The sequence below is a fragment of the Mytilus californianus genome, unplaced genomic scaffold, assembly GCF_021869535.1.
Source record: "Mytilus californianus isolate M0D057914Y unplaced genomic scaffold, xbMytCali1.0.p SCAF_2, whole genome shotgun sequence".
In the NCBI taxonomy this organism is placed as follows: domain Eukaryota; kingdom Metazoa; phylum Mollusca; class Bivalvia; order Mytilida; family Mytilidae; genus Mytilus; species Mytilus californianus.
In genome coordinates, this window is record NW_026262668.1 from 108,225,345 (window position 1) to 108,238,877 (window position 13,533).

At 33.7% G+C, this 13,533-nt stretch overlaps 2 long non-coding RNA genes across 17 annotated transcripts in view; one reads left to right on the forward strand and one right to left on the reverse strand.

Annotated features, from left to right (window-relative positions):
- LOC127730693 (uncharacterized) overlaps positions 1-13,533 on the forward strand; it is a 70,961-nt gene that overhangs the window by 28,722 nt on the left and 28,706 nt on the right. For 5 of the 16 annotated variants that reach the window (XR_007995241.1, XR_007995242.1, XR_007995235.1 and 2 more), the window contains 3 exons: positions 4,162-4,254; positions 7,849-8,022; positions 10,924-11,031. The exons of 4 other annotated variants lie outside the window; for them this stretch is intronic. This is a non-coding gene — a long non-coding RNA (uncharacterized LOC127730693). The remainder of the gene's footprint in view (positions 1-4,161; positions 4,255-7,848; positions 8,023-10,923; positions 11,032-13,533) is intronic. 7 more of the 16 variants (XR_007995237.1, XR_007995226.1, XR_007995239.1 and 4 more) reach the window with 4 other exon arrangements.
- Positions 559-2,843, reverse strand: LOC127730701 (uncharacterized). The gene is made up of 2 exons (XR_007995249.1): positions 2,364-2,843; positions 559-2,202 (listed from the first exon to the last, which is right to left on the reverse strand). It is a non-coding gene; the product is annotated as an uncharacterized LOC127730701 (long non-coding RNA).

Genomic DNA, 13,533 nt, shown 5'->3' on the forward strand with positions numbered 1-13,533 from the left:
AACGTCTCAGTTACAAAACAACGTGGTTACAAATCGACCAGGTACGAAACGACCAGGTTACGAAACGACGTGCATTCTCTGTCAACTTATAAGGAATCCATGACAAATCGCCCCACTTTTTCACCAACTCGCCCCACTTCCTAAAAAATTGCCCCACTCTTGTTTACCAACTCGCCCCACTTATGAAAAGGGTAAAATCCCATTGAAAATAGGTTGGATAACTTGCCCCACTTATGAAAAGGGTTAAAATCCCGCTGAAATAAGGTCTGCCAACTCGCCCCACTCATGACAAATAGATAAACCACGATGAATTTAATAATGCCAACTCGCCCTACTTATGGAAAAAGATGCTATCCCGTTGTATATGTTCCTGCCACTTATAAATAAAATCAATACCTATGAAAACCTTGGATAAACATCTTTTGTAATTCTTTTCTTTTTGTTTAAATAAAGCAGTAAGAAGTGAGTATCAGTATTTCGGTGACGTGAATGTCAACTCGCCCCACTTGTGAAAAATAGAAAAATCCTGATGAATTGAGTTAAGTCAACTTGTCCCACTTATGAATAAAATGCTCCGCTGGGGCGCAGCTTGATACGACCGCAGAGGTCGAACCCTGAACAGTTGGGGCAAGTATGGACACAACATTCAAGCTTAATACAGCACTGAATTTGGATTGTAATTAAATATTTGACACAGCATAGGTTTCTGACACAGAATGAAAGTGGACTAAGAACTTAAAAATTTTCAATTTACCTATTCATACATGTGATGGACTGTGAAACTCAGATCAGGAGATTGGGAAATTTTGGTCAGGAGATTAGGACTCAGATCAGGAGGTTTTTAATCGACATTAATTTTGTTGTAAATGTAACCGTGTGCTGTAAAAATGGTCTTTTAAAGTGTGTTTTCTTCAACTTTCCAACCAATTTATTATGTTTATAGTACCCTTGTACTTATAAAGTTTCTCCATATTTATATTCTACATGTTCAATCTAACATTGTTTTTTTCCAGTATGTTCTTTAAATTTTTTACTTCATATTCTATAAAACAATCATTGCAACCAGAACATTTGTTTAGCTGTCTGCAAATAGTTTTTAATTTTTTTTTTTTCTCTTGCAAATAGTTTTTATTTGCAAACTCAGAAATTCATTCTATCTGTAAAGTTAGGGTCATAGTTATTATATAAATTTCAATTTAAGCCTTAAAAGGAAGTATAGAATCCTCAAATAATTTTCAAATTATTATTTTTTTATTTGTCCTAAGACATTTAAAATCATTTGATAACCATCCTTTTATGATTATTTGTTCAATTTATATTTTATTTATATTCTTTTAAAAATTTTCATTATTAAAAGGAAAGTAACTTAAAACAGGATAAATCAAGGGAAGTAACCCAATAAATACACAGTTTTTGTTACACAACGGCAGTTAGCCTGAGGTAAAAATCGTTGCTTACCAGTATGTTTGACACCCAAGCTGACAAGTGAAGCCATATAATTATGCATGTTAATTGATTTACAGGTAAAATATAACTTCAGGTAATATCAGTTACACCAGATGCCTGAGATGTTATGTTGGGCAGAAATTTTTCATTCATGAAAAATTTCATACACGGGATTTTTTCAACGGGAGGTCGGGAGGAGACCCCTGAAAAAGGGGATTATTGTACTCCCGTCGGGAGGTTCACATGTATGCCTATTCAAACCATATCATTATTATTTGCTTTTATATATAAATCAGAAATAACCAATTTAAAATGGAAAATGTTAAAGAAAAAAAAGGAAAAAAAAAATCCCCCCCCCCCCCAATTTTTTGAACCCCCTTATGATTCATCGCCCCCAAACTCAATCCCAGCTTTCCCTTTGTGGTATGGTACCTTGCAGTACAATTTCAGAGAGATTCATACACTTGAACACAAGTTATTGTCTGGAAACTAGAAAAATGCTTGTTTTTTGGCCCCTTTTTGGCCCCAAATTCCTAAACGTTTAGGGCAATTACCCCCAAACTCAATTCCAGCTTTCCCTTTGTGATATGGAACCTTGCAGTACAATTTCATAAAGATCCATACACTTACACACAAGTTATTGTCCTGAAACTAGAAAAATGCATGTTTTTTTTGCCCTTTTATGGCCCCTAATTACTAAAATTTTGAGGGAAAACCCCCAAAATCAATCCCAGCCTTCCCTTTGTGATATGGAACCTTGTAGTACAATTTCATAAAGATCCATACACTTACAAACAAGTTATTGTCATGAAACTAGAAAAATGCTTGTTTTTTGCCCCTTTTTGGCCCCTAATTCCTAATATTTGGAGGAAATTACCCCAAAAATCAATCCCAGTATTCCCTTTGTGATATGGAACCTTGTAGTACAATTTCATAAAGATCCATACACTTACAAACAAGTTATTGTCATGAAACTAGAAAAATGCTTGTTTTTTGCCCCTTTTTGGCCCCTAATTCCTAAAATTTGGAGACAATTACCCCCAAAATCAATCCCAGCATTCCCTTTGTGATATGGAACCTTGTGGTACAATGTCAGAGAGATCCATACACTTACACACAAGTTATGTCTGGAAGTTACAAAAATGGTTATTTTTGGCCCCTTTTGGCCCCTAATTCCTTAACTGTTAGTACCATAACCCCCAAAATCAATCCCCACCTTCCTTTTGTGGTATTGAACCTTATGGTAAAATTTCAATGAGATCCATTCACTCAAACTAAAGTTAGAGTGCGAAAACTAATGTGTATTTGGACGACGACGCCGGACGACGACGACGACGACGCCAACGTCATACCAATATACGACCACAAAAATTTTTTTTGCGGTCGTATAAAAATAGGAAAATCCTAATATTGAGTCATGTCAACAAATGAGTGTAGGCCTTCCAATTCGCCCCACTTATGAAAACGTTAGAAATGCATCTTTTTTTTTGTTCTTTTCTTTTGGTTGAAATAAAACAGAAAGAAAGTAGCATCAGCATTTATGTGATGTTTTTTTCCTGGTAAATATATTCAATGTTTTATAAGATAAGTCAAGAATCATGTGTGTTTACATAATTTTATTCTCAGATGATAGGTCTGCACATCTACGTAAGTATGCATAACAATAACATTTTAAACAAACATACATTAAATCAATTATGACAAGCACTGGCATGATAACATAAAAAAGAAGTACTAGATGAAATGTCAGCACTAAAAACAAGCACATGAATACATGAATACATTGTCATTAGAAAGTTCAATAGCTGTCTGCTTCCACGACTGGACCGTTGACACGACCACACTGGCGTAAGAGTCTGGTTGTAGATATGCTGCCTGCAACTTGATATACTGCTCCCACATGTTGAATAGGATGGCTTGGTTAGTGCGGGCTTGCTTGCACTGGTATTCTGTGTAGATTAGTTTTCATTAAGTGGGGCGAGTTGGCAGACATGAAAATTATATATTCATCTAGATATTACCGTTTTTCATTAAGTGGGGCGAGTTGACAGGAGTAATATTAACGGGATTTAACCCTTTTTACAAGTGGGGCGATATTTTAAAAAGTGGGGCGAGTTAGTAAACCAGTTTGGGGCGATTTTTTTAAAAGTGGGGCGAGTTGGTGAAAAAGTGTGGCGATTTGCCAGTGGGGCGATTTGTCCTGCTTCCACTTATAAGTTAAAAAAAGCTAGGATTTATGTAAAGAATTACCAGGAACGAAAATAGTGAAAAATTAACTGGCAGGACAGAGATTTCAATTAAAAAAAAAATTCAGGATAACATTCTTATCCTAGCCCCCACCCCATAAAAATCAAGTGGTGGCTTCCTTACCAACTCGCCCCGCTTTTAAAAAAAATTGCCCCACTTATGAAAAGGGTTAAATCCGTAAAATATACTCCTGTCAACAATGGCAACTCGCCTAACTTGGGTAAAATCCAAATGAATATAGAATATAAAAAAAATAAAGGTCTGCCAACTCGCCCGTATTTACTTATCTACCCAGAAATTAGAAGACACTGATACAAAAAAATCGAAATTTAATATATGATATTTATTGATTTAAAATGATGTTTCACTTCTTAAAATATGATTGTAGATTCATTATTTATTATTAAATTATTATGTAATTTATGTATTAATTTATTGTATCATAATCTATTTGATTCTTTTTTTTAGCTGACTCAAAATCATGCATGATGATGCTGTTTGGGCCCCCTGGTTGTACATAGGAAGTGGACTCCTCGAGAAGATGAAAGGTCTGCTTTACATGTATGTAATGTAAATATAAAAATAAGAAAATGTGGTGATTGCCAATGAGAAAAAATAGAGGAATTTTTAAAAGTGTAAATTCACTTGTTTTTCAATCCTAATAAATCTGTCATATTGTAATGATAATAATGTTTAAATTACGTAATTATTTTCAAAATAAAATATTGTTTACACCAATGAGAAAAGACAACTCTCCACCAGAAATCAAATGACATTGAAGTTAACAACAATAGGTCACTGTACATCCTTCAACAATGAGCAAAGCCAATACCGCATAGTCAGGTTTTAAAGACCCTATATGAGAATCACAAATTTGTAAATCAATTCAAACCAGAAAACTAACAGACTAATTTATACAATGTAATAAATAAAAAACAGAACCAAAAAAACAAAATATTATAAACAGCAACAAACGACAAACTGAACCACTGAATAACACTAACAGGCTTCTGACATGAGACAGACGCATTCAAAAGGTTGTGGTGGGGCTAGACTAGTAGTTTGTGGTGCTAAACCAACCACCTTAGCTGGGATATTGGTGTGAAAAGGGCTTTTAAAGCAGATTTATACATCCCCAAAACTAAAAAGACTAAGTATAGATTTGAGAGTACTCCCAATTGCTAACAGCTAGTTCAAAGCCAATAACAACTTTCAAGGTACATGTATTTACCACAAAACCTTGTCTCGTTTAGTCCATTTCTCAGATATTACCTTATATCAAATACTAGTTCAACTTTTGGTATAATTTAAACATTTTTGAATGACTTCAAATTTCAAAAAGTATCATGATTATTAAAATAACTTGATGGTAAGTTGATGCCCAAAGATTGGCATTATAAATCATGACAGATTCAGAGATCCAATTATACATGTATATAACCGCTTTTGTTCATCCCTTCATTCAAGGGTCATATGGATTTTATATGATGGATTAGATCATTAGAACATTAAAATGATTAAATACTTTGATTTTTTAGTCATTTTTATACGCCTGTCAAAATTTTTACGGGACATATTATGGTATACAAATGTCCGGATTCCGGCCGTCTGTCTGTCTGTCTGTCTCTCTGGCGTCCACATGTCGCACTGTAACTTGAGAACCACTTATCCAAATTTAATGAAACTTAACATAGTTGTTTCTTATGATGGTCAAACTATCTGCATACTTTTTGGTGAAAATAAGATTTAAACTTTCGTAGTTACAAGACTTTATAGCTAAAACAGGGGTGTGTTTTTTTCACATGTCGCGCCGTATCTCAAAAAACATGTATTATTATTACTTAAAACTTTACACACTACTTATTTATATTAATCTTAAGATCTGTATACTTTTTGGTGATGATTCAAAATTTTATTTTAGAGTTATTGAGTTTTTTGTAAAAAAGGGGGGTTTTCACATGTCGCGCCGTATCTCAGAAACTATTTATGATTATTGCATAAAACTTCACACACAAGACGACGGGTGTATCATGCGCTCGTGGCACAGCTGTTTATTAGCTTTTCTCATCACAAGGCGTCTGTCGTCGTTGTCCGTCGCTGTTAACTTTTACAAAAATCTTCTCTTCTGAAACTAGGGAGTCAAATTGAACCAAACTTGGCCACAAACATCATTAGGATATTTAGTTAGAAATATGTGTCAGATGACCTCTCCTGCTAACTAACATGCCAACATGGCTAAAAATAGGACATAGGGGTAAAATGCAGTTTTTGGCTTATACATGTGTAGGACTCGGAGGTGCGATGGGGATGCTGAAGTGCGATGGTCCACGCCGAAGTGCGATGGTCCACGTCGAAGTGCGATGGTCCTTTCGATGAAGTGCGATGATTTTGCATGACGTTTGATATTGTGACGTTTTCAAATACAACGTTATGAAACAAATGGATTCACAGGCAGGAGAATAAGATTTGTAGATGAAGGTTTCGTACGTACGAAGGAAAGGAAACAGAATGAAACGAACGATTTAAGTCCCAAACAGTTTTGAGCATGTCTTGGTCTTATATAAAATTTGACTTCTCCTCAAGTTAACATCACATGATTTTGTGTGGACAACTTTTAAAATAATAAATTAATATTAGCAATGTTTTCGTTATATCAAGTAGCGATAATTTTGTTTTATTCTCGAAATGAGTCCGGCATGCTTTGTAAGAAAACGGGCAATCTTGGTTATTTTATTTTGTTTAAAGTATTAATATTCTGCTATGGGTTAGGCCAAAAGAAACCCAAATGGTGCCAACTTGTTGTAATTCTCAGTTTCTGCTGCTTAGCGAAAAATCAGCTAATTCTCAAGCTAATGACAGAACAAGCGTCATGTCTCACTATATGTCAAGCATAAATGTAATCGGTAGTTTTTATTTCTTAAAAACTGTTATGATTTATTAAATAAATAGATGCATGAGTGTTGTGAGAAATTTCGTAGCTACTGACATGACAAGAACAAGTTACTAGTATATTTGATAAAATTAAATGTATCCTGCTTAGTTAGTACTACAAAGAGCGCTGTGCTATACCCGTTTTTTTTATTTTATCGCACTTGAATGCTCATTTTAAAAACAATGTCCCCCAACTTGAATCCATTATACTTAATCTGAGCCATCCAGTCTATTTTCTGCCTCATACTGTTGTATACTAAGCAAAACATTAGCAAATTAAAAATTAAAGTCTTTATTTTGACCTGACCAGAAAACCCAGTCTTCCAAACGCGAGGCTAGCACATTAACCACTACACCGCCACATTTAAAAATGGGATTTCAACTTCAGACCATTGCATTTAGCTAGTATACACGTCACAGTTAGACCATCGCACTTCAGCGTATCCACCAAACGCACTTCAGCATATCTAACAACAAGTTAGTGTCACAATGGACCATTGCACTTCAGCGTGTTAACCAACGCACATCAGCATGGACCATCGCACTTCGGCGTGACCATCGCAGTTCGGAGTACCATCGCGGTTCCGAGTCCTACACATGTATCTCTGAGACTAAAGCATTCAGAGCAAATCTGACGTGGGGTTAAAACGTTCACCAGGTTAAGTTCTATCTGCTATGAAATTTTTAGACAAATCAGACAACCTGTTGTTGGGTTGCTGCCCCTGAATTGGTAATTTTAGGGAAATTTTGCAGTTTTTGGTAATTATCTTGAATATTATTAGAGATAGAGATAAACTGTAAACAGAAATAATGTTCAGCAAAGTAAGACCTACAAATAAGTCGACAGGACCAAAATTGTCAATTGACCTTTTAAGGAGTTATTGCCCTTTATAGTCAATTTTATTAACCATTTTTCGTAAATTTTTGTAATCTTTTACTAAAATCTTCTCTAAAACTGCTCGGCCAAATTTAACCAAACTTGGCCACAATCATTATTGGGGTATCTAATACTATTTATTATGATTTAAACGTTATTTTACATGATTTCCAAAACCACAGTGGATACTGGTGAGTGACTGAGGCTCTTGGAAGCCTCTATTTTTTCAGGGTTGTTTGTTGGTCTAGTTTTAAAAGATCAAACTAAGCCAATTTTGCCGGATCAAATATTAAAGGCAATTTTGGCAGATATTATAACTTCATTTCATTAACCATTATTTCTTTTAGCATTTTCAATGAAAGTACAAGTACTTTGAGAAGTAGGAGAAGCTAAGCAACAGAACAGAATTCATTTGGGTCATTGATGTCTAGATTATATAGTGGATTCATAGATTGTCATATTGATTTATGTGCATATGAGCACAGAGGAGCAGTAGTCAATGAATAATTTTGTGATGAGAGGTATGTTATTAAAATGATGACTTTATTTGAATATTTTTTTCTTGTCAGACTCGGTACATCATGTTCATGTAGTCTCCAAATTTTTTTAAAGTTTGAGGTCATAGAGTTCAAAGTTTTGATTCTTGTTGTGGGCAAGTCGAAAATTATCCATGTTAGAAGTGACAAATTATTTTATTTACAAAACCGTAAACAATTTGTTGATATTCGTGATGAGGTCAGTTTAAGGAAACTAAGAAATAACTTATGGTAAAGTCATTAATATTGTGCAGTTGTAGTAATAATACTCCTTAGTACTTAACTTAAATGTTGACAAGTTTCTGATTCCTTGATACAGGTCTGAATTTGGTTTTAAATTAATATTTGACACATTATAGTTTTCTGAATAAATGTAGTCAAAGAACTTGACATTGGTTACACAGCTACTTTTGCATAGCTACTATTTCTGTACCAAAATTATGTAGTACTGGAAATCTACTTTTAATATTTAGTACCATTTTGTTACTTTAAAATTATCATGATATTAAGTTCCTGTATTTTACAGTACTTGATTTGTACTTGAAATTTAAGTACTACAGTTTTTATGCCCCCACCTTAGCGGAGGGGGCATTAAGTTTTACCCTTGTCCGTCTGTACGTACGTCCGTCCGTCCATACGTCCCGAAATTGGTTTCCGTTCTCCAACTTGAGTTTGCCTCAACCAAATGTTATGAAACTTATACACAATGCTTATTACCACAAAACACAGATCAAGTTTGAATTTTGGTGGCGTCACTATAACCGATCTAGAGTTATGCCCCTTTATAAAAGGAAATATTGCAAAATTTTTAGTTTCCGTTCTCTAACTTTAGTTTGCCTCAACCAAATATTATGAAAGGTATACACAATGCTTATTACCACAAAACACAAATCAAGTTTGAATTTTGGTGGGGTCACTTTAACCGATCTAGAGTTATGCCCCTTTATAAAAGAAAATATTGCAAAATTTTTAGTTTCCGTTCTCTAACTTAAGTTTGCCTCAACCAAATGTTATGAAACTTATACACAATGCTTATTACCACAAAACACAGATCAAGTTTGAATTTTGGTGGCATCACTTTAACCGATCTAGAGTTATGCCCCTTTATAAATGGAAAAATTGCAAAATTTTTATTTTCTTCTAAATATCAAGTTTATAATATATTTTTAAAATTGGAGTTATCTTCCTTTGACCATGATTATAGTTTAATCAACTACAATCAATGCTTTATACAATGCAATGTTTAATTTTGACTTCCACTGATAAAACACAGATCAAGTTTAATTTGGGTAGTGTCACTTTAACCATTATTGAGTTATGCCCCTTTATAAATCGAAAGATTGCAAAATTTTTAGTTTCCATTGTGTAACTGAAGTTTTCCCCAGCCAAACATTATGAAACCTTTACACAATATTCATTACCACAAAACTCAGTAGAGATCAAGTACAATTTTTTTGTTTCCGTTCTCTAACTTGAGTTTGCCTCAACCAAATGTTATGAAACTTATACACAATGCTTATTACTACATAATACAGATTAAGTACGAAATTAGGTGGCAACACTTTTATCATTCTAGAGTTATGTCCTTTTATAAACATAAAAATTGCTGATTTTTTGTAGTTTGTCTCAACCAAATGTTGTAAAACTTATACACACTCACGTTAGAGTTATGCATGTTTACAAATAGAAAAATTGCTAAATTTTTAGTTTCTGTTTTCTACTTAAGTTAGCTTCAACCAAATGTTATGAGACTTACACACAATGCTTATTACCACAAAACTCAGATCAAGTTCAAATTTGGGTAGCGTCACTTTTTCCATTCTTCAGTTATGTCCCTTTATAACTATATGGTATGCAAGTGGGGGCATCATCTGTGTCCACATGTGGACACTATCCACATTTATTCATTCATGTTATTACACCGTTACATTTTCAGCATTTTGATAGTTTGTCTATTTCAAATCTCTTAAAGTTATGATTTTCAAACATGGAATATTATGATCACTGTGGGTATTATTTCTGTACCAAAATTTTTAGTACAAAACAAGTACTGTAAAATACTGGTACCGTACCTAAATATTACAATAATTTTTAAGTAAAGAAGTAGTACTAAATATTAAAAGTAAATGTCCGGTACTAAAGATTTTTAGTACAGAAATAGAGTAAAAAGGATAAGAATGTACGAAAAATACTCTGGTTACCAACCAATCAAAATCCGGCATTACTATATAAGGTTGAATTTATAGGAAAATTGCATTGCAAGCAATCCCAAACAGGCCTACATTTCTTGTAGATGAATTATGAAAAAGTTTAAAAGAACAAACAATTTTTTTATACAACCACAATATGGGGTCGTATACTGCTACACAGTATACTGCTATCACATTGTTGTCCTTTAAAGACATTTGGTTTCTGGACAAAAAACTTTAGTTTAAGTGTATGGTACTCTTTAATCTAAAGGTTCAATACCCAGTGGCGGATCCAGAAATTTCCCCCTATAATGTGTCAAATATTTGATTACAATCCAAATTCAGACCTATATCAAACTTGAATATTGTGTTCATTTTTACCCCAACTGTTCAGGGTTCGTTTCCAGCTTTGCTTGGGAAACCGTTTATTGAAATATTTTTGCTTTTTGACAGAAAATTTATCCATTGCCAAGGTACATTGAAAGGTTTTTCTTTTATTAAAATCTGCACATACATTTATATTAATTTTTTATAAGCTTAACTGTTGATCTTCTTTCTGTTGTTTGCTTACATTTTGTTTCAAGTCACTCAAAAGTAAAAGTATATAGTAAAGGTATAAATTAGTGAGCATCAATTCATACTACATGTAGTTTTTGTCTGGACTTCTTGATTAAATTATTTATATATACAATTTTAGCTTGTTACCAAATGAAAGGAAAGTACAGTATTGACAATGATTGATATCACTGGTGAACATGTATGTCATGTAGGTGTGAATGTCCTGCAAAAAAGAACTGATATCAAAGTAAGTTCATCTGTAGAATTGCAGTTAATTTAAATAATTTGATGTTATCTACCTTAAACTGTTTCAAGTATATCTGTACATGTACACTGTTGCTTATTTTTCTCACTTTCCCATGTAATGTATGCATCAAGGCATCCTTACTTTGCCCCTTCTACTGCTCCATACACACACACTTGAGATGTCAGAAGTTCAAACTATCATAGCATTTACATTTCAAACTTACACAGCTACAATAGTACAAGTAATCTTGACGTACAGTTCTAAAGATGCATATCGAATGTACATCTGTAAAGCTGTATATAAACTGTACAGCTGTAAAGCTGTATATCAACTCTACAGTTTACAAACAGTTTTACAGATGTACAGTTTATATACAGCTTAACAGCTGTACAGTTGATATACAGCTTTACAGATGTACAGTTTATATACAGCTTTACAGCTGTACAGTTGATATACAGCTTTACAGATGTACAGTTTATATACAGCTTTATAGCTGTACAGTTAATATACAGCTTTACAGATGTACATTCGATATGCATCTTGAGAACTGTACATCAAGATTACTTGTACTAAAGTAGCTGTGATATAGACATCAATCTTATTCTACAAGAAGAGAAAAAGGGGGGGGGGGGGGGGGAGGGGGGAATCAGAATCAAAGGCATGTATAATAGATGTGCCATTTGACTTTGGTACACTCAAAATGATTGCTACTACTTGACAATGTCCAGTACGGGGTGACATCCTCCGCTATTGCTTGCAATAGCAAATCTAGTGTTAGAATAACCTTAATCGCCATTCATTTTTTTCTGATGTAAGAAGAGGAAATAGAGTATATTTCTCAATCTTACGTGTAAAATTGTGCGTTAGATATTTGACACTGAACAGTACAAAACGTATAGACAAGGAATAACCAATGCAAAATGTGTCATTTTAGGCTATACAAAGTATTGATCAATCAATCAAATCATGATTAAAGTGATCAAATCATGATAAGAGATCAATCAATCAAGTTTTGATATCAAACAAGTAATTAATCAAGTGCAGAATTCGAAAAAAAAACGTCCCCTCACCTTTTACAAACTGTCGATCAATCAAACGATCGATCAATCAATCGATTAATTGATCAATCATGATCACAAACCATCAATCAACCAGTCCACATATCTTTTCCGATCAATTTATGAAAGAAAATACCTTTAATTCGCTTTTGAACAATCAACTTTTGCATATTATTATGTCACCCCTTTGATAAAAGGGGGGACATATTGTTATTCTACGAATTATTCTTCCACACTTTTTGTCCAGCTTAGTTCTCGGAGATGACTTGACATACATTGATAAAACTGCTCCATAATGACAATCCCCATGTGCAGATGTGCACTTTGGGTTTGGAATTTTCAAGATGGCTGCCGTTACCATGGAAATGGCAAAAATGTGAAAAACCGAAAAATGGTCCAAATTAAATGAAACTTTATAGCTGTACAGTTAATATACAGCTTTACAGATGTACATTCGATATGCATCTTGAGAACTGTACATCAATATTACTTGTACTAAAGTAGCTGTGTACCTAGTCAGACTGGCCTATATTATGAACTGATAAGTTGTTATCATTTAGAATACATAAAATATTTGCCACTGGACATTAAAATAAGCAAGAAAAATCAACCAATTAATGATTTTGCATTATCAGAATGAATTTGCAAACATATAACAATCAGACTATGTACATGGATAAACCTTGGAGCTTTTTCAATGAACCAGGCTCAACCAGCATATAAATATAAAAAGATGAGGTATGATCCTCAATGATTCATTTAAAAGACCAAAGGACATTATTATTTATATAATATAATGCTATTTCACACTTTCAATTTTGTTTTTTGATCAGAATGTTTTTTTGTCAAAACATAGCCATAAGTATTTCTATTCTTGGCGGCATTGTCAACAATTTGTATAAAGCTTTATATTTCAGAAGGTAGAAGACCTGGCCTTGAAGTCATAAAACTTTTGAGTCGGATTTTTGTACTCATACTCCAAAATCAACCAATCAAAATGTTTGATTTCATGTTTCGAGCAGGATTTTTGTGCTCCGAGCACTGAGCAAAGTTTTATGACTTCAACCCCTGGACTTCATATCTTGTTTGCAGAGGCTTATGTTACAAAGATTCTGTCTGTCATATGTCCATTGTCCTCGACCTCATTTTCATGGTTCAATAACTGCTTGAAAAAAATATATAGTTCTTTTGTCATGTGAATTTCTCACTTATGACATGTATGAGTTATAGGATATTATAACTATATTTGGTATATGGGTTCCTTGCAACATCTACATGTCTGTTAGAAGGGTTCACCTGACTTCTTCTTCACTTTTTTGATCAGTGACAAGGTCCATTTCTCAAATCCTATAAGCAGTAGGTCAACTGTACATGTATATCAGTCTGGCAAGTCAGTCTGGCAGGTTTCATCTGATCTTGGGTATGACCTCATTTCATTTATCAA